The sequence below is a fragment of the Rhinolophus sinicus genome, chromosome 3 (genome assembly GCF_057876585.1).
Source record: "Rhinolophus sinicus isolate RSI-liver-muscle chromosome 3, RSI-T2T, whole genome shotgun sequence".
In the NCBI taxonomy this organism is placed as follows: Eukaryota; Metazoa; Chordata; class Mammalia; order Chiroptera; family Rhinolophidae; genus Rhinolophus; species Rhinolophus sinicus.
The window spans coordinates 85,893,800-85,920,977 of record NC_142503.1 but is presented as its reverse complement, the minus strand read 5'-3'; the positions used below and the strand labels follow the sequence as shown (position 1 = coordinate 85,920,977).

At 39.0% G+C, this 27,178-nt stretch overlaps 1 pseudogene; it reads left to right on the top strand.

Annotated features, from left to right (window-relative positions):
• Nucleotides 1–16,126: 16,126 nt before the first annotated feature.
• Nucleotides 16,127–17,787, top strand: LOC109445555 (elongation factor 1-alpha 1 pseudogene; annotated as a pseudogene).
• Nucleotides 17,788–27,178: the final 9,391 nt, after the last annotated feature.

The window sequence follows — 27,178 nt, the reverse complement described above, 5'->3', positions numbered from 1 at the left end:
CTCACAAGTAGACACAGACATAAAGCCCTTGCACTCCTCTTTTGAAATAAGCATATTAATGAAAGATGAGCTTTTTTAATGTATCTGGAGTTTTTTTGATCAAGTGTTTTTCTGACTTCATAAATACAATCTGGGATTTCCTTCATTAACTGAAGGAAGTTAGTTAACCTAGTTTGATTGGTTACAAACATTTGACAAGGAAATCTTCCCTTTTCCTAATTGCAGTAGTACCGCCACATGTTCATTTTGTTAGACTTCCATGACTTGCTTAGTGATGGATGGCCCAAATGTAGCGCTTACCCATTCTGTAGTGAAAACACTGCAGTTCATCAACAGAAAGACATTTATAAGAAAGTCAAAGAAAAACATGTTTCACCAAAGAGTCTAAAGACTGCTTTTGAATTTTAAACTTAATTCACCATTGTAAATCTGATTTTCATGTTATCAGATTTCTTGTGGTTGCTTTTCATTAGTTAGATTAGTTGGGTGCTGCTCCTTCCCCCCGCTTTCTGACCTTTTCTTGATCCCTTCACTACCTAATTTGAACCATGTTGTTTCTTCCCAAAATTTGGGTAATACTTAGAAAGAAGATAGAAAACTTCAAGGAGAATGGCCAAATATTTTTTACTAATTTCAGTATACTCTATGTATAATATTATAAATCCATGACCAACACTTAGACCAGTTTTGCCAACATATCTCAATCAAGGAAGCATAGCCAAAACAGCAATTTCTAATCTTTACTGATATCCTTCTGAAACACTAAAGAAGGTCAATTCACTTAAAATCTCCTACTCTCGTATTTATATATTTTCTAAGCCTATAAACTCCTGGGAGCCTCTCTCTTCATTGTCCCAATGTTAAGCTCTCTAGCATCATAGTATATTGTCATTGTCATCCCATTGTCACTCCATCTTCTCATCCTTCATGTGTTTCCTGTCCTATGTGACACAATACATTAACCTCTTTCCTAAAAGAATCGCTTAACACAAGGTCCTTCTGCTCTAGTTGTTCCATCAAAAATGTCCATGTGGTTTTTATCACTTCTGCACTACCTATTAAGTGGGGGACCTCAAATGGAGCCGCATTCATTGTAATAAGTTGTTTCTCTAACTTCACTACTTCACTTTCTACCTGCTATTAGGAGCTCAAGAGCCCCACACAAAGCCTACCACTTAACTCTGGGCACCTCCAAGAGTTGTCTCTGAAGTTCTTATAAACAAGACTAGTATCAAATAAATAGAGTTTGTGATTAGATCTTGAGCCCACATAGCTGTGTGATCTCAAGTGTACTATTTCCTGACCTGCTATAGTGGTTGAGTAGTATCCCTCAAAAATTTATGTCTACCCAATACCTTAGAATGTGATCTTATTTGGAAATAGGGTTTTTGCAGATGTAGTTCAGGTAAGGATCAAAACGAGATTCTATTGGATTCGGATGGGCCTTAAATCCAATGGGTGCCCTTATTGGGACAGAGAATGACACACAGACACACCAGGAAGAAAGCATGTGAAGACAGAGGCAGAAATTAGAGTTATGCTGCCACAAGCCAAGGAATACCAAGAGCCAGCATGAGCAAAACAGGCAAGGAAGGATTGTCCCCTAGAGCCCTTGAAGGGAGCATGACCCTAAGGACACCTTGATTTCGGACTTCTGGAGTCCAAAACTCAGAGACAACAGTACCTACCTCGTGAAAATGTTGCATAGATTAAGTGAGATAATGCACATGAAGAGCCTGGTCGCTACTTATCACTTGCTGGTGACTGTAGGAAAATTACTTAAATTCTCTGAGCCTCGGTTACTTTATCAAAAATGGGGACAATAATTTCCACCTACCTTCACTGAAGAGATTTTTGTGATGAATAAATTTAGTTATAAACACAAAAATTCCTGCCACCTAAGAACTCGTGAAATGTGGGAATCTGTGCTGTTTCTTCAGACTAATGGAGGTGGGAAACAAGATAATCAGGAAATTGTTACTTCAATCAGAAGAATGACCACCTATACATGGCAACACCAAAAAGAAAAGAACTCTGGGAGTACAGTTGGGTTAATATCTGGATCTTGTTAAGCTGCTGTCCTCTAAATAGTTTTCTAAAGTGATGATATTGACATCACCAAGCCTTAACAATCTCTGTGTAGATAGGATTTGTCAAAATCCTATCAGCAGTTCCCAGTTCAGCCAGACCAGCTCTTCCTCCCATACTCCCTCCCTTCTTCCTTCTTGCCAACATTTCTTCCTATCCACACTCTCTCTCCATGTTATTACACAGCTCTGATGTCATGATTGGAGATAGCTCTGAACAGGGAGCAGCTCCGGTCTGCTCAATCGGGTGATTCATCATACGCTAAGCTCGACTTGTCAGAGAGTACTATAAATGTTGCTTCTGGGCACTGGGGCAGGTTTCACTAAGAGCTGGGACAGCTTGCTGAAGAGCAAACTATGCAGCATAGGGAAAGGGTAGTAGGCATTTGTGTCCAGCAAATTGCAGTGATCCACAAGACCAGCTTGGTGGCTGCAGCCAGGACTATAATTTCACATGTGGTGACCACGAGACCACCAAAGTATGGGAGAGGAATCAAGTGTGGGGGCGGAGCCCCAGAGAGTAGTTTCCAGGCTCTCGGCCTCACATAGAAAGGTGCTGGCTCAGGTAGTAAATGGCCAACTGTGATTGCATGGCCATCAGCTGTGGCTAGTTGGCCGTCAGCTGTAACCAGTGAGCCATTGGCCACAATATAACTGCTGTGGCTACGGAGAGGAGGAAGGGAGAGAAAGAGAAGAAGGATGGGGCTAGCAAGAAGATGGCGGCTGGGCTGGCAAGCGTGGATGGCGGTTTGCGGACAGTGTGTATCCAGCCTCCAGTGAGAGTATAGTGCCGCCAGAGAGAATAAAGTGGTATGACTCCCCTACCTATGGCTCCGTGGGTGTTCCTTTTTGGCCTCACCATATCCTGCGTTCTTGTATGGGGAGCGGGAGCAGAGACCCCGCAGGCCGTCCTGCATGACAAATGGCGCAGCGAGCAGGGTCTCCCGCATGACATCAAGCCAGGGAAATATGTGACAGGAACATGGTCTTATTTATTAGCCATGTATTCAGTGACCTTGAGTCTACCAACATATCGCTGGCTTCCAATGGCCTGAGGAGAAGCACAGGAAATACCCAGAGATGGAAGCCCAAACATCCCGACGCCAGAAGGCTGTCCCAGTAATGCTGATCACTTGCTCGGCAAAGAGACAATCTGAGGGGATTGCAAAATTCTAAAAACCTTTCCAGGGGGATAGATAAAGGGTTGAAAAGGTTTATGGTGTAGAAAATATATGGCTTTGGAGTCATACAGTTCTTGGTGTGAATCTGGTTCTGACATGCACTTGAGTGGCCTGGAGAAAATTACTTCTTTAAGCTACAGTTGCCCCAAATGTAGAGATAAAAATAAACTACCTTGTGAGTTCGTTGTATGATTTAACTGAAGTGATATTTGCAAGTACCCTGGTACATTAGATTAGAAAAATTTTGATTCTTTCCTTCCTTACTTGCTGCTTTCTTTCCTTCCCTCTTTTTTCCTGAGTTCCTATAAAATCACTTTGCCAAGATAAATACGAGAGAACTTTTACATTCCGTATGAAGCAATCTATTTCTTATTCATTTAACATTAAGATGCAAATGGTTCTTTTTTCTTAGTAAAAACTAGAAGGGGACAATAATGATATCTCTCACAGATACCCCTAGGTTTCTAAAACAGGTTACCCTTTGAGTGTAGGCTTCTTCTCCACTTGTCGCTGGCTAAAGTATCCCCTTACTATAAACGAGAACTAGGCTGCACATATTATATATATACACTTTGATGATCCTAAATGCTAATTTGTGATGAGCCAAGTAGAGAAGAAACAATAAACATGACAAATTAATAGTCACTAAGTTATCAAGGGTCATAAAGCTAAAAAAGATACACAGAAAGACAAAATAAAGGGCCAAGAAGTTAATGAAAGATACCCGAATGCAGGGGATGTCAAGGCCTTGAGTGAGAGATTTAGACTTAAAGAAGATGGATCACTGAGGAAGATTTCAGCTTCAGGTAACAGAAAATGCAACTCAAAATTGCTTAAACAATAGACTTATTGGTTCATATATTAGGAAGGCCAGATATAGTGAGGGCTTCAGCCCTGGTGGATCCTATGGTTCAATATACCCACTTTGATATATCTACCTGGGTCTAGGTTCTTTCAGTCTTTCTACTCTGCCGTCTGACGTCGACTCAGCACTAGGGCTCATTGCACAGTAATCCCAGGATTGCTGCAGTAGCCATCAGAGCTATGGGCGTGTTCTTGTTCACATGCGGTGGGAGAGAGGAACAGACTTCTCACAGTTCAGAAACCTCCCGCAAATATCTTCACTTGATATTAACTGGATTTGGGTCACATACCCATTTCTGGAGCGAGAAGAACTTACCCCTCCACCAATCGGGCTGTTTCTTGGGCTCTGTGGGGGATCAGCTTCCCTTGAGGAATTTGGGCTGTGTCAGGGGGATTGGATACCTGAACAAAATGGATTTATCAGGAAAAAGAAAGCATGAATGGGTCCAGGTTAGGTCAGCAACCCTTTAACTGCAGAAAATTAAAGAGGTAACATTTATAAATTTCTGAGGGCCAGTTTTCCTTCTGTGGGGACAATGGCAAAGTCAGATTTAGACATTTTTCTTACGTCCCAGGTAGTAAGTCCCAGTAGTTTTGCTGTTGTGTTTTGTGTTAACTATACTATATTGCCTCTTAAACAAGTAGTACAAAACCTCCTCTCCCCAACAAGTGCATACAATAAGGGATTTCCAATTCTAAAGTCCTCTCCGCTCAGTAAGTTCCCAAGCCCCCCTTGTCAGATAGTGCCCCCACTACTGTGGGAGGTCCTGCGATTTTTGTCGCTTCATCAGGATCAGTGGTTCTTAACCTGACCAAGCAATTGGATCACCTGAGTTTATTTAAAATACAAGGTGTGACAATTAAGTTTGCAAAATTGTTACAACAATGTTGCTAACCTTTTTTCATAAAAGAGGGATTATTCATTATGAATTTGTACCAACTGGACAAACAGTTAACCAAGTTTGCTATTTGGAAGTGCTGAAAAGACTGCATGAAAAAGTTAGACGACCTGAACTTTTCGCCAATTCATGGTTCTTGCATCATGACAATGTACCAGCTCACACAGCACTGTCTGTGAAGGAGTTTTTAGCCAGTAAACAAATAACTGTATTGGAACACCCTCCCTACTCGCCTGATCTGGCCCCCAATGACTTCTTTCTTTACCTGAAGATAAAGGAAATATTGAAAAGAAGACATTTTGATGACATTCAGGATATCAAGGGTAATATGACCAGAGCTCTGATGGCTAGTCCAGAAAAAGAGTTCCAAAATTGCTTTGAAGGGTGGACTAGGCATTGGCATTGGGGCATAGCTTCCCAAGGGGAGTACTTTGAAGGTGGCCATAATGATATTCAGCAGTGAGGTATGTAGCACTTTTTGTAGGATGAGTTCGCGAACTTAATTGTCTGACCTCGTACACCTACCAGGGACACTATTCAGCAGGCAGGAGATGAGAACTGTACATCTATATATTTTTTAATCCTGGATGACGGAGTTGAAGACGGGAAAATCTGAAGGCTGGGATGGGAGTGCACATTATTCCACTATGTATTTTTTTGTATGGCTTGAATTTTTTTTTGTTTAACATGTGTATATTATTCTTTCCTTTTCCCTTTCCTTCTCTTTTCTTTTCTTTTAGGCCCCTAATGTTTCTGAGGTGCAGCCAGGGCTAAGAACTATTCGCCCATATTATCAAATAGCAAGTTTTGGATCGAATACTCTAGACGCCAAAAGCATTTAGACCGAGTCTTCAGGAATAGTGGGATATTTTGCCTCGTTCATGAAAATCCTGAGGCCAACGAGGGGGTCAGTGGTAACTCCTGACTCAGAGTCTTGGACTCATTTCTTTTCTGGTTTCCGCATAGACCACAGAGTCTCAAATTCGCCCTATTTCTTGAAATGAAGAAATGTAGATGACCAGAGAGTTTTGTTGACAGACACGGAAAACTTGAATTCCACAGAAAATTGTTCAGCTTCCTTTTGAAAGAGTAAGCAGAGGAATGGCTTGTAAGCTGAATCAGCTCTAAGCTATTCTCATCCATCCACTGGCACACATGTCTCAATGACAGAGACCAGAGTAGGACAATGTTGTTTATTTTAAGATCTCATTGTAGGTGTTCTTTCCAAAATCTCTTCTCAGCAATCAGAGGCACTGCTCCTCTTTGAATTACAACCCTAAGAAGCAGGAATCACTAAGTGGATGTTTTAAATACGTGATGAACAATTTAAAGAGATTAGAAGATTGATAGAGAGACGTGTTTAGAAATCATTAAAATGGTAGGCATTGTTTTTAAAAAGGGACATCCCTGTTCACTCTCTTGTAGTTATTCTTATTTCACAAGAATAGACCAGACCACTTCTGGACACAGCAATCACTGTCTCCTTCACTTGTGCTTCATACAGAATATTTTTTAAGCTGCACCTCAATCTCTAAGTACAGCATATATGAGGAATCCTTCCTCCTATAAAGCCAAAGTCATAGCTTGCCCTAAAGAACTGACTAACAACCTTTTAGGTACAAAGTGCCTCTTCCTCTGTGTATCTATACTGCACTTTCTTCCACCAGGGTTTCCTCTCCTTACAATGCTCATGTAGGTATTCCTCAGCAGTCTAACTTCAGAGGAAAGAGCTTGTCCATTTGCAAGATGCAAACACCATGCAGTTCTCAGATAGAAGAGCTCAGTAGATGTCTCACCTATGAAATTTGCGCAATGTACTGAGTGCCTCAATCTGAGGACATTTTCATCCTTCACCAAATTTTCTAGAGCTCCCTTAAAGTGGCCTAGCCTTAGCCTGGGCTTAGGGCCTGGGGGTTCATCCAAGATGGACAAAAGATCCAGATTATTTCCAGAAACTGATTAAGAGAAGGTAAAAGAAGGGAAACCAACATTTTTCTAAGGCCACTTTCCCTATGAATCATTGATAGGAAGGAAGCCAATTTTTCTGTTTCCCGTTTTTTTGTCATCCATCTAGCTGGACCTTATATTTCTAAATATACCAAATATAATTATTCTTAAGAACAAACTAAGTTCTACAGAATATGTATTTTTTATTAAGTGAAATTTGACATTTAGTATTCTACACTGCTTTGAACATTGAAAATTTTCTTTAGTTCTAAGAAAGGGGCAGAGAACAAATGAGTTGAGTTCCCATTGTGATTCAGACACAAGTTGGATGTTTATGTTATCTCATTTGATTCTCGTAACCATCCTGCAAATTAGTGACATTTGATTACTTAAAATTAATCCCCAGATAGTGTTTACTGTGTGTCTTTATTTTAGGGACCCTTGCAGGCATTGGGGACATTGTGATCTGCCCGGAATTCAGTCTGGTGGGAAAGAAACATATGAATGCCTAATTACAAAAACAGAAAAGTGCCATAATAGATATACGAACAGAATGCTGTAGGAACATGCATTAAAAATTTTTAATTTCTTAATGTATGTACCAATCAAAATGGTAGTCTTGCCCCAAAGACAAATTCTGAGGTAATTTCAGAGGATTCCAATATTTTGATACAATCTTACTAAAGACAGATGGATAATTAACTAGGAATATAAGCTGCTCTTCATCTTTTTTTCTTTTAGGGAACTTTGGGAAGGTTTCTGAAAAACTATTTTTTTTTCCCAATAAAGTAACTTAAAATGTTCTAAAGAGACTTCATTTACTCATTCATACCCCACATTATTTTAAAAACAATTTAACATGATTTATTAAAATACATACAGAAACACAGGGTAAATAAAAATACTCAGTAACAAAATAACTATATCTATGTCAATGTCCTCTTAATATCTACTTCCTGTCCCCCACATATAGCTGTTTCCTTTTCCTGGTTTCAATTCTGTTTTAAGTCATTGTGGTTATCTGAAGGTTGTGTTTCCTCTGGAACTGAGTGAGTGCCTTGTGCAGGCCCCAGACTGCCTGACTTGTCTCCCCATGGGGTCTGTGTTGCCTCTTCCACAAGCACAATTAAGTCTCCAAAATACTTAGTCAGGAACTTTTGTCCCAAACAAATCTGTATATCAGAGAGCAATTGGATTGCATGTATAGAAGCCTCAACCAACAGGATATTCCATTTCAAATTGATGGCCTCCTGGCACACACAAGAATCACTCCCAAGGAAGTGTGTGATTCTTAAGAATCCCATGGCTTGTCATCAACCACAGTCGCCGAAGGGAACAAGCTAGGCATCCATCTGCTCATTGAGACTTCCTGGTTGAAGTACAATTAGTGCCGTTTTTGAATTTGTGCAGTTTTTGGATTATTAATTTCAGGATGGGAAATCATTAGTATTCTTAATTTAAAAAGGAAACCTTGGACAAGAGTCTGCAGCTATAAATCAATAATAAAGATTTTTCTCTGAATTATGATGTTTTTACCTGACTCTGAAATTGGATTTTCTTTTTCTTTTCATTTTTGAGTTTTTGAATTTGACTTAACATACTGACTCTGTCAGGTTCCTGTGGTGAATTGATAATGAAATTAGGAGAGACAGGGTCCATTGACTTGGTAGACCTATGCCATTAGTTAAGTCTTCTCTCTGTTTCTGCAGCTGGCTTGACACCCGTTTAGTCACCTTGGTTTTCACACTTGCCTCTGACACTGACACCCTGGGAAGCAGAGCTCAGAATGGAGATGAGGAGGTAACCTGGTAAATAAACATTATCAAGAAAAAAAAAAAGAGAGACAGAGGTGAAAATCAATACTTCCACTAACGTCTAGAAGCATACTTTTCAAAGAACATTTATATGTTTAGCTGACAGAAATGTACCAAGGAGACTAGTTCCTTTAAGGATCACATATTATGTGACTATTTGATGGTGTTATTTTGTTTTCATTTTGCCAAGAAATTTCACCAATAGAGTTTAAAATTAAAACAAAACAAGAGAAAAAAAAACCCCCGAAAAAACACTCTGCCTAGCAAAAATACTGAAATAAACATTTATTCAAGAAAGTGGATATGATAAAAATTCTATTGCCATACATCAAAATTATTAGTAATGTGCAACAAAATAGCTATTTTCTTGAAGTTTGTTGTAATGGACATTGATTTGTTCCTATATCTCCTCTATCATGTCATTCCTTTTGTAATGTATATGACTGAGATGCCTATATTGCAATAAATTATAATTCTCTGTTTTGTTTAGTTTCATTATCCTCTCATCCGCAAATCTAGGTTCAATTACTGGCTTCTGCATTCCCTGTCTCTGTGACTGAGAGAAGCCAATGCTCAGTTTCCACACATGTTAAAATGGTATTGGGAGGAATAGGATAGGTGTGTGTAAATGCCTAGCACAGTGCCTCACACACAACAGTCTCAATAAATATTACTCCCCCACCTCCCCACTCTGTGCTTCTTCGTTTTCTATTTCTCACATATTAGTTTTCTTAGCTCCTCTGCTTTACCATCTCCACTCTGTATTTTCAGAGGAACACCTCTGGGCAAGGGTGTTGGTATTAAATGACTTTGGATAAGGGATGGACTTGGTAGCCTTCCCTCCAGTGAGGGAGGCTGGGAACCTCTTCTGAGGCTGCCACCATCCCACTCCTAGCATTCTGTGCTAGTGCCAGTGCACCAGAGACAAAGCTTGGTAAGACCTCCCATCGTCATTAGGCAAGTGTGGGGTTCGGGGCCTCTCTGGCCTCGGGAAACAGAGATCCTCCACCCAGCAGGTAAAGAGACGTAGATTGCCACCTTGGACTTGGAGGACAGTTCCTCTAAACTTGATTCTGATCTTCAAGAAAGGGAAGGTGAGAACAAAGAAGTGCTGAGAACCTTGGGAGAAAATGAGTGCTTCTTAGAATTCAAATGCGTGAAAAACAAGATTGTTAATCAGGGTCTGACATGCATCTCAGACTATGAAAAAGTAAATTTCAAAAAGTTCAAAGAAAATATATATTTGGTCTCATGGCCAGAGGGTTTCTTAAAGGGTATAGATAGGTCCAGAAGAAGTAGACAATGAAATTCTAACTATATAATAAAAATTCATTGAATATGGACGAAAAATGAAAGAAATCAATATGGTTGCTTGGAGAACTCTGCTTTGAGCTCAGATTTTAAAAGGAAAGCATGTTTGAAAGATCAAAGAGCTTGTAGCCAAGAACAAAAGCAGTGCAATACCACAAACCTGGAAGAATGGTGTCATAAAAAATACAGCAAAAAATAAGCTCAATTCTTCTGGGGGAAAAAAGAATAACAAAAAAATGACTTTTTCTTGCGATGATTATGCTAAGCAAAATAAGTCAGACAGAGAAAGTTGAGAACCACATGACTTCACTCATATGTGGGACATAAAACTGAACACAACGAAAGGAACAAGACAAACAAAAACTCATAGACACTGACAACAGCTTAGTGGTTATCAGAGGGAGTGGTGGTAGAAGAGGGTAAAGGGGTCAAATATATGGTGATGGAAGGAGAACTGACTGTGGGTGGTAAACACGCAATGTGATATATAGATGATGTATTATAGAACTATACTCTTGAAACCTATGTAATTTTACTAACCATTGTTACCCCCAATAAATTTAATTTTTAGAAATGTCATTTTTACCAATGTGTAAGGAGCAAGGAGAACAAGACACTGTTGGTCAAATTTCTAAGAGACTATGATGTAAGGTTAACGAGACAAAGAGAAAATAGAATTACTCAGCTCCTCTTTTCTCTGTCTTCCCCACCAGAAGAATGACCTTCAGACTGAAAATGTAAAGATGGCTTGCAGATGTGCCTAAGGACTAAAAAACACAGTGTCGAATACTGGGTAGGGAGCCCCTTAATGGTTTACCATAGAGGAATGCAACAGGGTGAGGGATCGTAGAGGTGGGATCAGCCAGAAGCTAGGCAACCGCTGCAATGATCCACACAAGAGATGCGGAAGGACTGACGTGAGGCAACACAGAAGGGACAGAGAAAGGAGGTAAAGTGGAGAGAGGCTGACAGGCTAGAACCGACCGAACAACCCATTTCACAGGCTCTAGAAAAGATTTAGATATACCGTTTGAAGTGAGCATAGAGAAGGAAAGGATTTCACAGGTCTTTTGTGGAGGCAGAAAGCAGACAGGATGTGGGGAGTGGAGAATGTGACTGGAGAGCACCAAAGGAGCCTAGTCACGGAGGCAGAAAGTTGGAGTATGTTTCGGACATAGTGAGAGGCCAAGTATGCCAGAATCACAGGTTATGTTCAGGGAAGAGCTGGATAGAGAGGGGCCATTGAGGAAGGGATAAAGTATAGATCCAAAGGGTTTATTACGTATCAAAAAGTCTAGAATGAGGGCTCCACACCTGATGAGCTGGGGATGAATTGAGAAAAAAAAAAAATGTAACTGAGCCAGTGATGTATCTCCTCCCGTGGACATGATGTAACTGGAATATATACTCATAGCTGAAACCTGAAGGAATCAAGAGTTTTGTGAATATGTTTGTGCTTTGGTTGGGATTGACTGGTTAATAGTGAAATTGTTGGAAATGAACAGTACACACTCTTCTTTTCTCTATTAAATAAAGGCAGGGTGTCTGGGCTGCTTAATTGTTGAATTGCAGGGCATTAATGCTGATAAAGAAAGCTTTGTGTTCACACCAGCACTTATAATAAGGCGACCTAAGGTAGACCAGGGTCAAGGAAAGCTTCCCCAAGGACGTGATATATATGGGCTGAGAGTTTGCAGAAGAGAATTGCAGAACTTAGCCTGAAGAAGTATTGCACGCATTGAGAATGTTCAGCCTTTTTTAGATTTGGGTGCTTCACTTTAAAGAAAAATGTTACCACACTGAAGCTTTGCCATGTGAGGAACCAGAGACAGTTAACCAGGAGTCACCCACGTACCGGGAAAGTAGTTTTATCAATCTTACATACCCTCGGAGGAAGAATTTTATCTAATTCTGAGACAATCTAACATTGAGGTCAAACTCAGAGGCTCCAGGCCCAAGTATCTGATTTCAATCCTGGCTTTGCTATGCATTACATTATCTCATATGTATAACAACAACAATAACAATAATAATACATATTGTAAAAGACTGTTGGGAGGATTAAATGAATAAATGCATGTCAAGAGTTAAGAGAGTGCCAGGAAACTTAGCAGTTACTCAATACATGTTGGCTATTTTTATGACCTAGTGAGTAAAAGTTATAACAAAATGTATATATGTATATGAATGTTTTAGCTATCCAAGTTGTTGAACCAAGTAATCTGATTTATATGACAAAGAACCTGAAGTGTTTAACCAGATATTAGATGATCATCTGGAAGAAACAAAGAAGAGCTGATCCCTGCCTTGAGTGGGCAGATGAATTGGATGACATCTAGTCTTTCTGACTTTCAAATTTCATAATTTCATGTATGAGAATTGGGTATTCCAGGAGCATAATACATCTATTCAACTAATAGATGTATTCCTGGCAGCAAATTATGTATGATATGTCCTGTGGAGCTTTCCTTGTCAGGAGAAAATATCTATTTTTTAGATTCATAAGATGATAGGTCTTAAGCTAGGACATAACTGTGTATTTCAATTTGTTTTGAGTCAAATCCCAGGGAAAACTATGTATTCAGTCTACAAGGCGGAAACAAAGAACATAATATTTTTAATAGGATGTCATTCCAAAATGTGACATGAGGGATTTATAATTTACTGTCAAATTGCCACAACCATTTTTTTAAAAACTTCCTGGTCATTAGTAAGCTGATTGTTCTATAATCGAGTCATCAATGTGCAATGAGGATCAGTTAGGAAATAGAGATTTCTTTTTTTTTTTCCTTTCAAGGGTTTTCCTCAAAATTCTTGATCTCAGTGAGAGCACTGATAATCTGAGTCTGACTTACCTGGACTCTCACAGTGCAGAAAAGAATCGAAGGAGATGTAGAATGAAATATTGGCACATTTTACTGAGAATTCAGCCAGGCTGATTTGCTCATTGGTTAAAGAGGAACAACAACTACACTAACCACCAGAATGGTCAGTGCAATTAATGCAATTAAAGTAATTAGTCCTGGCAGCTGTAAGGTCAAATAGAGGTAGCTTTGTAAGAACAATCTGCCACTGCAAAATTACTGACATTTCCAACTAAATTATATTCTCTAAATTGTTGCCTTAATGCTAAATAAATAAAGTTATGTTAATGTAGGGGCTGATTACAGATTGAAATTAGCACAATTGCTTGTTATACAGTCTGCTAGGGTTAACATTTTTTAAAAACATAATTAATGGCCTTTGCTTACTGTCTCTTGTTATAGATCCTGCAGCTCATTTGCATTCTTTTGCAATATGCTGACAGTGCTAAATGTCTAAGAAGAAAGATCTCATCTGCAGGCGGAAAATGCGTTTTTCACGTCATCAAGCTAAAACTTGTTATGGTTTCAGGTCAGCATTAATAACATAGATGACCAGAAAAGGAATGGATAAGAATGAGGCTAGAATCCGTCTTTCTTTTTCAGTCTTGTGATCCAAGCCTTTTCTGGAGTCAATGTGAAATGTAATTGCTCTTTTGACCTCTATCCTATCTCTCCCCAGGTCTGAGGAAGAGCTACACTGGTTGATTATTACAGGAATGAAAGGCACTCTGACCTTGTCGACCAAACGCCTTGCAGCTTTCAATGTTGCCCATTATGCTGAAGGCTGGCAACTCCTGGAGAGAGGCAGAATCTACAGGAGAGCTGCTCCCTGGGCAACCTGCCAGAAAAGGCTTCATCAGCAGCAGTTCAGACGTGGCCAAACAGCTCTGGCAGCAAAGGAAACAGCTAAGGGGGAAAAACAGAATATATAAAAATATTGTTAGCACACAGTCTAAAGAGCTCTCAGGCATGTATGCCTAGAGCGCCTGTACTACGTAATACTACCCGGTGTTATCTGCCTGAACTGAAGATCAACCTGGGAAGGTTTGCTGAGGAAGGAAGCAGTAACCAAAGTAAGTGCAGCGCCTGCTTTCCTAAAATAGCCTGCCGCTCACTCAAAAGGGTTTATGATAATACTCTTATGTAAATAGGAATGTAAAGTGATTTTTCTAGCAAAAAGTAGGTCAGGATATTTAGTTACAACAATTTTTCTATATTATAAATTATTCACTACAAACCTGGTTGGATTATTTTTAGAATTTGTGGTTATCAGAAGGATTAGGGTACAACTCACAATGAAATCAACATCTCTTTCAGTTAAAAGGAGACTTTGTTTAAAATCAGCTGTGGTTCCTTTGGATATCTGTTAGTTCTACTCCAATCAATTCTATTCAACAAAATTTTATTGAGCATTTATTATGTGTCTAAGCAGTTGTGGGAAAATAAATGACATGCTAAGTGTGCCTATGAATTAATGAGACTGGCCGACCAATCAGACATGGTGCCATTTGCTTTGTCATTCTGTTTCATTCACTGAGGAGAGCACTGACGGCTGGCTACAAGTGAGGTATAATGTTTGGTCCATTAGATTCCAGTTTTCACTTAAGTCTTACATTAATTTTCAGGTTCATATTATCATCCCCACTTTAGGAAGAGTAGGTTTACTGTAGTAACAAAGGCTTTGGAATCTGGAATTAGCCAGACTTGGGTTTAAACTCAATCCTGTTACTATTAGAATCCCCCCTTATCCATGGAGGATATGTTCCACGACCCCCAGTGAATGCCTGAAACCACGGATAGTACCAAACCCCATATGTACAGTCATGTGCCCCTTAATGACAGGGATATATTCTGAGAAATGTGTTGTTAGGATATTTCATCATATGGGAACAGCATAGAGTGCCCTTACCCAAACTTAGATGGTACAGTCCACTACACACTGAGGCTGTATGGTACAGCCTATTGCTCCTAGGCTACAAACCTGTACAGCATGTTGCTGTACTGAACACTGTAGGCAATTGTATATAATGATAAGTGTTTGTGTATCTAAACATGTTTAAACATAAAAAGGTACAGTAAAAATACGGCATAAAAGATAAAAAATGGTACACTTGTATAGGGCACTTAGCATGAATGGAGCTTGCAGGCCTGGAAGTTGCTCTGGGTGAGTCAGTGAGTGAGTGGTGAGTGAATGTGAAGGCTAGGACATGACTGTACACTGCTGCAGACTGTAAACACTGTCCCATAAGCTCTCCATCTGCTTCTTTCCAACAGGGTCAGAAATAGAACATTGAAGCTGTCAGTGCTGCTTCATGAACAGGGATGTGGGCTGGATTGATGGGACGCTTCGAGGAGAAACTGACTGGGTAAGTCACAATAATACCTACTGTCAGAAGTGAGTGAAAGGTGGCCTGAGCATCAGTAGGAATAAGAAGTCAACATGGAGAGATAAAGGAACATAGGGGGTTGTTATGGCAGTGTGGCTTCTGGCTATTGCGTGTTGGAAGAGTGGTCAGATTAAGGAATCTGTGGCAGTCATTTAAAAAAAAATTTTTTTTTAAAGGGTGCTTAATATGGAAGGCGTGTAGAACTGAGGACTTAGCATTTCAACTTTGAAATTTGGTTTTGGTTCCATTGACCCTATCTAACACAAAGGGCTCTCTCTGGCATTGAACTGATGGAAGAAATAAAATGCATTAATGTTTTACACCCTTACAACCTGAAAACATTTCCAAAATACAGGGACAGTCTGGCTGCACACTACCACAGACAGCTTTTACTAGAGTGGCAGTGGCACTTAATCCTTGTTGAGGTAGTTCCCGTGGGCCTGTGTCCTTGTACAGGATCTTGCATCCTCAACAAAGAAGTTACAGCCATGCACTCCTGAAGACCATAAAGCTAGATATGGGAGGGCTCTGAATATAGAGTGCTGGGGGGGACAGCCTCCTTTGCGCTGAAACACATCAGTGGCTGACTGACTGGGATGGAATTTGTGTACTCAAAATTGAGGTGCTCTAAAGCGACAATCTATTGCCAAGCCTCACAGATACTGCTTCCATAAAAAAAAAAAAAAATTTTTAAATTCCAAAATTCCTGTTTCACTATGGGTTTGCACCAGAACACAGGTGTCTTGAAAACCACCACTAAATTTAAGCCAAAATGGGAAAGGAAAAGACTTTTATCAACATCGTTGTCATTGGACACATAGATTCCAGCACTATGTCTACCACTATAGGTCATCTGATCTACAAATGTGGTGGGATCGACAAAAAGAACCATGAAAATTTTGAGGAGGCTGCTGGGATGGGAAAGGGCTCCTTTAAGTATGCCTGGGCCTTGGATAAACTAAAAGCTGAACATCAGCGTGGTATCATTATTGATATCTTCCTGTGGAAATTTGAGACCAGCAAGTATTACGTGACCGCCATTGATGCCCCAGGACACAGAGAGTTTATCAAAAACGTGATTACAGGCATATCTCAGGCTGACTGGCCAGCTCTGATTGTTGCTGCTGGGGTTGGTGAATGTGAAGCAAGTGTCTCCAAGAATGGGCAGACCCGTGAGCATGCCCGTGTGGCTTACACATGGGGTGTGAAACAACTAATCATTGGTGTTAACGAAATGGACTCCACTTAGCTGCCCCACAGCCAGAAGAGATATGAGGGAATCATTAAGAAAGTCAGCACCTACATTAAGAAAATTGGCTACAACCCTGACACAGTCGCATTTGTGCCAATTTCTGGTTGGAACGGTGACAACATGCTGGAGCCAAGTGCTAACATGCCTGGGTTCAAGGGGTGGAAAGTCACCCATAAAGATGGCAATGCCAGTGGAACCACGCTGCTTGAAGCTCTGGATTGCATCCTGCAACCAACTTGTCCAACTGACAAGCCTTTGTGTCTGCCCTGCCAAGATATCTACAGAATTGGTGGTATCGGTACTGTCCCTATGGGCCGAGTAGAGACTGGTATTCTCAAACCCAGCTGGTGGCCACCTTTGCTCCAGTCAATGTTACAACTGAAGTAAGTCTGTTGAAATGCACCATGAAGCTTTGAGTGAAGCTCTTCCCAGGGACAGTGTGCGCTTCAACGTCAAGAATGTTTCTGTCAATGATGTTCATCGTGGCAGTGCGGCTGGTATGGTTGGTGACCACAAAAATGATTCACCAATAGAAGCAGCTGGCTTCATGGCTCAGGAGATTATCCTGAACCATCCAGGCCAAATCAGTGCTGGATACACACCTGTGCTTGATTGTCAAACAGCTCACACTGCTTTGCAAATTTGCTGAGCTGAAGGAGAAGATTGATTGCTGTTCTGGGAAAAAGCTGGAAGATGGCCTGAAGTTTTTGAAATCTGGTGATGCAGCCATAGTTGATACGGTTCTTGGCAAGCCCGTGTGTGTTGAGAACTTCTCTGATGACCCTCCTCTGGGCCATTTTGCTGTTCATGACATGAGACAGACGGCTGCTGTGGGTGTCATCAAAACAGTGGACAAGAAGGCAGCTGGAGCTGGCAAGGTCACCAACACTGCCCAGAAAGCTCAGAAGGCTCAATGAATATTATCCCCAATACCTGCCACCCCAGTCTTAATCAGTGGTGGGAGAGCGGTCTCAGAGCTCTTTGTCTCAATTGGCCATTTAAATTTAATAGTAAAAGACTGGTTAATGATTACAACGTATCATAAAACCTTCAGAAGGAAAGGAGAATGTTTTGTGGACCATTTGGTTTTTTGTGTGTGTGGCAGTTTTTAAGTTATTAGTTTTTAAAATCAGTACCTTTTAATGGAAACAACTTGACCAAAAATCTGTCACTGAATTTTGAGACCCATTAAACCGAAGGTTAATGAGAAAGAAAAAAAAAATTCCTCCTGAACCACTTTTCCTTCCATTTTTGTTTTGTTTTGTTTTGAGTAAGTTTATTTAATATTTTTTAAACATTTTTTTTCATTAGTTCAGGTGTACAAAACAACATAATGATTAGACATTTACACCCTTCACAAAGAGATAATCCCACCAAGTCTACTACCCATCTGACATTGTACATAGCTATGACAATTCCGTTGACTATATTCCTTGTACTGTACTTTATATCCTGTGACTGCGTGTGTGTGTATATATGTATATAGATATAAATATATATTTAATTATAGTTGACATTCAATATTATTTTATATTAGTGTCAGGTGTACAGCGCAGTGGTTAGGCATTTATATAATCTATGAAGTCCAGTCTCCTGATAAGTCCAGTACCCATCTGACACCCTACATGGTCTATAAAACATTATTGATTAATTTCCCATACTGTATTTCACATCTCCGTGACTATTTTGTGACTACAAATTAGTACTTCCAAATCCCTTCACCTTTCTCACCCATCCCTCTAAACCCCCTCCCATCTGGCAACCATCAGTTTTTTTCTCTGTATCTATGATTCTATTTCTGTTTTGTTTGCTCTTTTATTCTGTTGTTTAGATTTCACATATAAGTGAGATCATATGGTATTTGTCTTTCTCAGTCTGATTTATTTCACTTAACATAATATCCTCTAGGTTCGTCCCTGTTGTTGCAAATGGTAAGATTTCATTCTTTTTAATGGCAGAGTAATACTCCATTGTACAAATGTACCACAATTTCTTATCCAATCATCTATTGATGGGCATTTTGGTTGTTTCCATGTCTTATGAATAGCACTGAAATAAACATAGGGGTGCATATATTTTTTGGAATTAGTGTTTTGGATATCTTTGGATAAATACCCAGGAGTGGAATTACTAGGGCATAAGGTATTTATATTTTTAATTTTTTAAGGAACCTCCATACTGTTTTCCATAGTGGCTGCACCAATCTGCAATCCCACCAACAAGGTTCCCTTTCTCCACATCCAACACTTCTTTGCTGATTTATTGATGATAGCCATTCTGACAGGTGTGAGGTGATATCTCATTGTGGTTTTTATTTGCATTTCTCTGATGATTAGTGATGTTGAGCATCTTTTCATATATCTATTGTCCATCTAAATGTCCTCTTTGGAGAAATGTCTATTCAGGTCCTTTGCCTATTTCTTAATTGGATTGTTTGTTTTTTTGGTGTTGAGTTGTATGAGCTTTTTTATAAATTTTGGATATTAACACCTTATCAGATGTATCTCTGGCAAATATTTTCTAACATTCGGTAGGATGGCCAGTAGGATGCCTTTTTCTTTTGTTAATGGTTTCCTTTGCTGTGAAAAAACTTTTTAGTTTGATGTAGTTCCATTTGTTTATTTTTTCTTTTGGTTCCCTTGCCCAAGGAGATATATCAGTAAAAATATTACTAAGGATAATGTCTGTGAGTTTACTTCCTATATTTTCTTCTAGGAGTTTTAAGGTTTCAGGTTTTACATTAAGTCTTTAATCCATTTTGAGTTTATTCTTGTACGTGGCATAAGAAGGTAGTTCGATTTCTTTCTTTCTTTTCTTTCTTTTTTTTTATGTATCTGTCTAGTTTTCCCAGCACCATTTATAAAATAGATTGTCTTTACCCCAATGTAAATTCTTGCTTCCTTTGTCACAAATTGAATGACTATATAGACATGGATTAATTTCTGGGCTCTCTATTTGGTTCCATTGATCTATATGTTTTTATGCCAATACCATGCTGCTTGGATTATTATAGGCTTGTAGTGTAATTTTATATCAGATAGTGTAATACCTCCAGCTTTCTTCTTCTTTCTCAGGATTGCTGTGGTTATTTGGGGTCTTTTATTGTTCCATATAAATTTTAGGATTATTTGTTCTAGTTCTGTGAAAAATGCCATTGGTATTTGTATAGGGATTGCATTGAATCTATATATTGCTTTGGGCAGTATGGACATTTTAACTATATTAATTCTTCCTATCTGTGAGCATGGTATATGTTTTCATTTATTTGTATCTTCTTTAATTTCTCTCTTCAGTGTCTTAATTTTCTGAGTACAGGTCTTTTACTTCCTGGTTAAATTTAATTCTACGTGTTCTTTTGATGCAATTGTAAATGGGATAGTTTAAAATTTCTCTTTCCGATAGTTCGTTATTGGTGTATAAAACGCAACAGATTTCTGAATAATTAATTTTGTGTCCTGCTACTTTACTAAATTCATTTATCAGTTTTAATAGTTTCTTGGTGGAATTTTTCAGGTTTTCTATATATAGTATCATATCATCTGCAAATAATGATAATTTTACTTCTTTCTTTCCCGTTTGGATGTCTTTTTATTTCTTTTTTTTGTCTGATTGCTGTGGCTAGAACTTCCAGTACTATGTTGAATGAAAGTGGTGAAAGTGGGCAAACTTGCCTTGTTCCTGACCTTAAGGGGAAATAATTTTAGCTTTTCCCCATTGAGTATGATATTAGGTGTGGGTTTGTTGTATATGTTCCCTTGGTTTTGCTGAGAATTTTTATCATAAATGGATGCTGGATTGTGTTAAATCTTTTTCTGCATTTATTAATATGACTAAATGATTTTTATTTTTCATTTTGTTTATGTGGTGCATCATGTTAATTAATTTGCAGATATTGAACCAGTCTTGCATACCAGGAATGAATCCCACTTGATCGTGGTATATGATCTTTTTAATGTATTACTGAATTCAGTTTGCTAATATTTTGTTGAGGATTTTTGCATCTATGTTCATTAGGGATATCAGCCTATAGTTTTCTTTTTTGGAATGTGTTTGTCCGGTTTTGGAATCAGGGTAATGGTGACCTCGTAAATGAACTTGGGAGCCTTCCCTCCCTTGGATTTTTTGGAAAAGTTTGAGGAGAATAGGTGTTAATTCTTTTTTGAATGTTTGGTAAAATTCACCTGTGAAGCCATCTGGTCCAGGATTTTTGTTTTGGGGGGAAGTTGTTGATTACTGGTTCAATTTCATTGGTAGTAATCAGTCTGCAGATTTTCTGTTTCTTCTTGATTCAGTCTTGGCAGATTGTATGCTTCTAGGAATTTATCCATTTCTTCCAGGTTGTCCAATTTGTTGGCATATAGTTGCTTATAGTATTTTCTTAAATTTTTTGATATTACTGTGATGTCGGTTTTCACATCTCCTCTTTCATTTCTGATTTTATTTATTTGGATCCTCTCTTTTTTTTTTTCTTGATGAGTCTTGTTAAAGGTTTGTCAATTTTGTTTATCTTTTCAGAAAACCAGCTCTTGGTTTTATTGATCTTTTGTATTGTTTTTTTAGTCTCTATTTCATTTATTTCTGCTCAGATAATTATTATTTCTTTCCTTGTACTCACTTTGGGCTTTATTTGCCAGTTCTTTTTCCAGTTCCCTTAGGTGTAAAGATAGACGGTTGATTTGAGATTTTTCTTGTTTCTTAAGGTAGGCCTGCATTGCTATGAATTTCCCTTTCGGGACTGTTTTCTCTGTGTCCCATAGATTTTGGGTCATTGTGTTTTCATTTTTTCAATTGTCTCAAGGTATCTTTTGATTTCTTCCTTGAACTCATTGTTGACCCATTCATTATTTAATAGCATGTTATTTAGTCTCCATGTGTTTGTGTGATTTTCAGTTTTGTTTCTTGTAATTGATTTCTAGTTTCATACCACTGTGGTCAGAGAAGATGCTTGATATGATTTCTGTCTTTTTAAATTTATTGAGACTTGTTTTGTGGCCGAACATGTAGTCTATCTTGGAAAATGTTCCATATACACTTGAAAAAAAATGTATCTCCTGCTGCTTTGGTGTGAAATGCTCTAAAAATATCAATTAAATCCATCTAATCTAATGTGTCATTTAAGACCACTGTTTCCGTGTTGATATTCTGTCTGTAATATCTGTCCATTGGTGTCAGTGGGGTAGTAAAGTCACCTACTATGATTATGTTACTGTTCATCTCTACCTTTATGTTGGTCAGTATTTGTTTTATATATTTAGGTGCTCCTATGTTAGCTGCATAAATGTTTACTAGGGTGATGTCCTCCTGTTGGGTTGATCCCTTTATTATTATATAATGTCCTTCTTTGTCTCTTATTATAGTTTTGTTTTAAAATATGAAATAAATATTACTTATTTTGCCCAGTGTAAGTATTGTTATCCCAGCTTTTTTCTCGTTTCTATTTGCATGAAATATGTTTTTCCATCCCTTTACTTTCAGTCTGTGTGTGCCTTTCACTCTGAGGTGGGTCTCTTATAGATAGCATATGCATGGGTCTTGTTTCTTGATTGAAGCATTTAATCCATTTACCTTTAAAGTGATTATTGATAGATACATAGTTATTGCCATTTTATTATTCATATTTTTGATCTTTGTTTGTTTGTTTGTTTTGTCCTTTCTTCAGCTTAAATAAGTCCTTTTAACATTTCCTGTAATGCTGGCTTGGTAATAATGAATTCCTTTAATTTTTTCATATCTGGGTAGCTCTTTATCTCTCCTTCAATTTTAAATGATAGGCTTGCTGAGTAGAGTAGTCTTTATTGTAGGCTATTGTTTTCCATCATTTTAAGTATGTCCTGCCTCTCCCTTCTGGCCTGCAAAGTTTCTGTTGAGAAATCAACTGCTAGTCTTATGGGAGCTCCTAGTTGTCTTGTTCTTGCTGCTTTCAGGATTCTCTCTCTGTCTTTAACCTTTGCCACTAATTATGATGGGTCTTAGTGTGGGCCTGTTTGGATTCATCTTCTTTGGGACTCTCTGGGCTTCCTGGGCTTGTATGTCAATTTCCTTCCCCAGGTTAGGGAAGTTTCCCGTCATTATTTCTCAAATAGGTTCTCGATCCGTTGCTCTCTCTCTTGTCCTTCTGGTACTCCTATGATGTGAATGTTGTTATGCTTGGTGTTGTCCCACAGGTCCCTGAAACTATCTTCATTGTTTTTTATTCTTTTTTCTTTTTGTTGTTCTGATTGGGTGAATTCTGCTGCTTTGTCTTCTAAATCGATGATTCGATCCTCTGCTTCATCTAATCAGCTGTTGATTCCTCCTAGTGTATTCTTCATTTCAGCTATTGTATTCTTTATCTCTAACTGTTCTTTTTTTTATAGTTTCTATGTCCTTCTTTATGCTTGCTATCTCTTTGTTGAAATTCTCATGAAGTTTCATAAGCATTCTATAATCAGTGTTTTAAACTGTCTCTGGTAGGTTTGATGCCTCCATTTCATTTAGTTCTATGTCTGGAGGTTTCTCTTGTTCTTTATTTGGGACATGCTTTTTTTGTTCCCTCCTTCTGGCTGCTCTTCCATGTTTGCTTCTACGTAGGTCTCCTATGTCTCTCAGTCTTTGCTGGGTGGCCTTATGTAGTGTGTTTCCTGTGTAGTCCAATGGCGCAGTCTCCCTGATCTGTGTGTGTTCCAGGAGTGTCCTTTGAGTGTGTTGTGTGCTCTTCTGTTGTAGTTGAGCCTTGATTGCTTTTGGCATGTCAGTGGGTGTGACTGACTCCCAGGCTGACTGACTTTGAGGATTGGCTATGCCCACAGTGTATGAGCTGCTGTGTGGGGGCTGACCCCTCAGAGGAAGCTTTGCCCTTGCAGGTTCTTGTATCTGTTGAGACCCCCCTTTGGGTGTGCTGCTTGTCGGGCTAACCAGGTAGTGCTTCATTGTGGTCTTAAGTGCGCCTCTGGGTGTGTTGTTTCTAGTGTCTCGTGGGAGGGGTTCCTGGGCAGGCCAATTTCAGCCTTGCCTGTTTCCTGTCCACAGCTACATGGTAGGAACCACAAAGCTATATGTGGTTGGCTGCTGCCTGTGCTGGACCTAGAGGAATGTAGGGGTGGCTTTGCTGTGAACTGAGGCCAGCTGCCACCAGTAGTGGGCCTGGGGCAGCTGAGCAAAAGGTTCAGCTCTCCCTAGGCCTATTGCCACTTGCCGACTGTCTGTAAGGCCCAGCCATTTAAAGAGCCTCCTTTGGTGCGCAGGCGGGGCTGGTTGACCTGATGTTGAGAGTGCCCTCAGCAACGCAGCACTAGCTAGACAGGGTGGTGTCCCAGGGAGCCACAAAAAGTGGCCAGTGGTTTTTACAAATTTAAAACAGGTTTAATTCTTATGCCTATGACCACTTCGCACAGCGTCCTGAGAACCCACAGCCAGCCACTGCTTGCCTCAGTCTCACAGATCATTGAGAGCTGCACAAGAGTGGCTGCGGTGCAAGTTTTGGGTCATTGGCTACCACCAAAATCTCCCCAGGCCATCGCAGGCTGTCCACTGCTACAAAAGGCCTCCACAGCTTGTGGGGTGAGGCCAGCCACCCAGGTACCCAGAGTGCCCCTGGCAGTGCAGCTCTTATAAATTGTTTGTTTCTGGATTTTCCATTTAATATTTTTGAACTATGGTTGATGATAGGTAACTGAAACTGCAGAAAGCAAAACCATGCATGAGGAGAGACCAGTGTGCTAAAAATTTGTGCAATCTTAAAAAAAAAAAAATCTCCATCTTTTCTGGGCTTTGGTTGGCCTAGTTCCTATAATGGAGGAAACTAGATGAACCTAAGACCTTTTCCAGTTATGTAGTTCTATAAGAAATATTGTTGGGCAATCATACATCCCAGATTTTCTGGGACATCCTAACTCCAAATATAGTGGAGTGACTATAAAAATATTTATGTTCACCAAATGCTGAATTCAAGAATCACAATCACCCTATCTGTAAATAAAAAGAACCATCAGAGGTAGGAAAAGAATGATGAGTAAAGACTGGAGAGAATGGTGTTAAAAGATGATTTTCAAACAAGGGTAAAATCATGACCCTCATACAGATATAAAATAAATACATGTTAAAGATTTGTTTCTACTCCTAATCAAAGAGGAAACCGACAGATGTTATACCCTGATCAAGAGAATCTGAAGACACACATTTAAAGTTCAGGAATATTGAAATGAGTATGCAAATGAAACAAAGCTGGTTTTTTTGCAGGGTGGGGAGTGTAGGGAAGTTAATTGAACCTCTACCAGACAGGAAGTGTTTGCATGTCTGTCAGTTACCTGTAACACAGAAAGTTGTAAAATAGCTCAAAGACAATGAAAGGCTAGAATCAGATAACAGGAAGGGAGGGTGTACTATATGCAGACAATGCATAGGTTCCCAATGAAGCACAGTTTTTTTTTTCTACAGTGGAAATAGCTTCCTGTGGAATATGGCATTTCATTGTGATTTCTGATTCTTGAAAGGACATCTGGGAAAGGATCTAAGTGGGGGCTTGGTGTGAACAGGGATGACCTGGGAAACTTTCAAAAACGATCAACTGAAAGCCTATATTAAAGTCGTTTCTATTTTATTTTTTAAAACACAACATTGTAAATGTATTGGACTAACGGAGATATAGTTATTTAAAATTCTGAAAGGGAAATTTGTGAAAATGCCAATTTAGGCTTAGTTTAGCCACTAAAATGAAATGTGAAAAAGAAGTAAAAACAGAAATGTGGAGACCTCTGTGGTGGTTCTAGGAAGATTGTGAGACTCAATAGAGATTGATAACTCTGCTGGTGGAAAGGAAATGTAGGGTCAGGTCATACTCAACTTTGTACTTGGTAAAGCTTTATAACCTCCCAAAATATTAAGCTGGAGTCACTCTTGAAATAAAATTTGAAGAAACTGGTTAACTCTCATACTCAAACAGGTTAACTCAAAATGGGAGGCACATTATCTTTACTAAATCCTTCAGGAACTGTGGACACCAAGAAAGGATGGAAAGCCCCGTGGTTTTTCTATGTGACATAGTGCAGCTGGCCAGCAAACTCCCTGTTGGCAGTGAAATCACTTTGTTTGGACAAGTCAAAAAGGGTTAAACCAACTAACACCATGAAACAAATGAAAGACTGCTACTTGAGCCTCTCTGCAGTCAAAGTTTCAAATAAATTGTTTGGACCAACAGAATAGTTTCTTTCTTTTCATTGTTTTAACCTGAGGGATGAAGAAAAATAAATCAATGTCAGATTAAAAAAAAAAAAGCTCTGGTAGCTCAGCTCAACACAATATATAAAAAAATGAAAATAATCACTGGCTTGTGGGGAGAAGAAAAAGCAAATAAAACTCATAGTAACTTTTTTCTAATAGTACACATTGTGTAAAAAGGAACTTTAGAGCTATTATTCCTCTTTTGATCTTCCCCCAAAGCTAAGAGATGTACAAAATCTACCCAAATTGCACTGCTTTCTAGCTGTCACGTTTTAAATAGTATCACACATACCTTCCTAGTTTTGAAAAGCCTATTCAATGTTTTATATAAAGGCAAGTTACCAGAAATGGGCAGAGAGCACACTACTAAATATAGCAACCTAATTACTGTCATGTAAATTGTCTCCTCTATATACTGTAGAACAATGAGACAAAAGGTTTATCTTGACAGAGTTTTAACTGATTCAGAATATCCATAACTTCACCATCCACAGGCAGTGGGGGGAGGGGGAGAGCTCTTTAATTTCAGTATCAGCACGTCCTTCCTGTTCATTTGCATTTGGGGAGTTTTTCCACAGTGTATTTACTTGCTAGTGAGATAATGTGTCCTTGCATGATCAGATAAGAGCAGGATAGAATTACTAATGATGAAAGGAGGCAGCACAAGGGCAAGAAAACAAAGCAGCCCTTCCTTTTCTCACCTAATCTGGATGGATCTGAATTTCAACCATCTCATTTTTTTTTTTTTTTCTCATGGTGATGGTGGGACCATTTTCCAAAGCTGGGTTAGGACACTACAAATTGAGTTCTACGGATTTTTTTTTTTTTTTTATGTACCATTTAAATAAGGAATGTGATGTCATCATGCTGACTGGCTATTCTATTCCGGTTATTTGAATATACTTGTCGGTTAATAAATTGAGGGCAATTTAATTCCGCCATCACTCAATAAGCATCAGCTGTTTTCCAGGTACTATGGAAATAATCAACAACACAAAGGTCATCCTTTTATTATTTATTTATTTATTTTTAACAATTCATGGCTTTTTTTTTTTTTCAATTTTATTGGGGAATATTGGGGAACAGTGTGTTTCTCCAGGGCCCATCAGCTCCAAGTCATTGTCTTTCAGTCTAGTTGTGGAGGGCGCAGCTCAGCTCCAAGTCCAGTCACCATTTTTCAATCTTTCATTGCAGGGGGCACAGCCACCATCCCATGCGGGAATCAAACAGGCAACCCTGTTGTTCAGAGCTCACGCTGTAACCAACTGAGCCATCTGGCCACCCCAAGGTTGTCCTTTAAAAAAAAAAAAAAATCTGAATAGAAAGTTAGAAAATTGTGATTCAAAGAAATGTTTAAATTAATTATTAGAGTAA